Genomic DNA, 2,143 nt, shown 5'->3' on the forward strand with positions numbered 1-2,143 from the left:
ATTGGCTGCAGTTGTGCAACCACAAGTACAAACCAGTAACCAAATACTGAGCTGATGTCTTACAGGACTCTTATAATGCTGCCACAATGATTGACTGGGGGTTGGGTTGTTCTGTTGCTCGGTCTCACCTCAGGGTGCAGGTAAGAGTTTAATCTTAATTACTGGGTGAGCAATTAAGAACAACATCTCGTGCGTAGTGAGGTTTTCCATCAACCACAGAGGAGTGACGTTCAGGTGGATGCTGACTGTTTGAGGACCACCTGCACACCTGCAGTCCCGACATTTTGTGATCCTAAATGTAACATTTCTACAGTTTGCAGTTAATCAAAAACCCACTGACATGCACTGAAGGTTTTGGGACAACTTGCATCAACGTGAAGATTACGAGAGAGAAACTGCTATTATTTTGCATTTGCTGATATTTTCTATTTTTCTGAAACAGAATTAAGTAATATAATATATATCTTATTATTATTATGAAGTCTGAAGGAAACACTTAGCAAATTGTTTGTGTCCAGCAGATGGAGCTGGTTTGAACTGTTTCTTGCTGTCCTTTGTTTGCTGCTCATGATGAGCTTCTCAACACTCTCAAAATTGGAAAGCTGCTGTATTTCCCCTCTAATTCTATGAGGGTAGATAGTAAAATAGTTGTATATGTTTTTTAAAAGGGAGATTACCTCATCATGAGAGAGATCAGTGAGCAGTTTGAGTTGCTTTTTCACTTCAGATGATCACTAAATGATCCCATCGATACCTTTACAGGTCTGCTTGATGCTGCATGAAGAGCATGTTTTAATTGAATTCATCCTGCCACAGATAACATAAGGAAATGAGACACATTCTGGGACTATTAGAATGAAAATTATTTTCAACTATTGAAATAATCCACCTGTATTATTGAGAGCAAGTGCAAAAGAAACACACAATATACACAATATCCCAGTCAGTTTGTGTTTGTGTGTGTCTGAATCATTTCACTGCTGCACTTTTCTGGACAGTCTGGCAGCTTTCAGGAACCTGATGAAAGACACAGTGACACTGTTGACAAAAGGTCAGAGCATCACTAAAAACATTATGAATTTATCCTTTGGAGTCTATGAATATCTGCACCATTTCATAGGATTCTTTGCTTTGGACCAAACCGTTGGACAGATGAATGAACAGACGGAGCAGCAGAGCTATTCTTAGGCCCCGAAATAAAATACAACTTTTATTCATTTTAAAACCCAGTGATAAAGAAAAACATAACACATGAATTAACACACTAAATACCTTAATTGTATTTATATAGGGTTTTATAGTCTGCACAACATACAACATATATCATATATATACCATATATCAAATAACAGGCAAAAGAGACTGTACATGTTATTTTATTTCAATTCATGTTTATTTAAAAGGATTCAGTGTTGCAGGAGGACCGGTGGTGGGATGTAACTAAGTAAATATATTAAATTACTGTACTTTATTTGAGTATTTTAAATTTTTTGCAACTTTATGCTTATAGTCCATTACAATTCCTAAATATTCTACTTTTTACTCCACTACATTTGTCTCACAGCTGTAGTTATGTATTACAGTACCCTTCCTGTCTGGGAAAACCATGTATCTCCAATTTTGAATGTTTCTGATGAACCGAAATGTTTTCCTTTATAGGCTGGGAAGATTCTCAACTACATAAACTATTTAAAACCCTTTTGGGATTGTCTGGAAAATGCAATTGTCATAAAGCTGAAAACAAGGCTGTTTTTATGGGACAGTGATTCTACAAATGTATGATAGTGATTAAAATGACCTCAACCTTAAGCATGTACAGCAGTAAAATGCAACACACAATTTAATGCAGCTGTAATATTAATTAAAAAACATCATATATAATAGTAAAACACTGACAGGGAACATTTTACTGCAGAATTAGTACTTTTTATACAAATCTTGCTGATAATATTTACATTACACTTTTATTTTTAAATTCACTTTCTGTTGTAGTGGAGTATTTTCACTTCAGTTACCTTTAAATTAAAAAATTAGTAAAATCAGACACAGGTTAAGACCCGCCCGATGAATACAATTAAAAAAACCAAAAGGAGCGTTATATTGAGGTCATAATGAGACGATACCTTCCTCCTCCTCCTCCTCC

This window comes from Morone saxatilis, unplaced genomic scaffold (genome assembly GCF_004916995.1).
Source record: "Morone saxatilis isolate NCDOM2014 unplaced genomic scaffold, NCSU_SB_2.0 Contig18, whole genome shotgun sequence".
Classification (NCBI taxonomy): Eukaryota; Metazoa; Chordata; class Actinopteri; family Moronidae; genus Morone; species Morone saxatilis.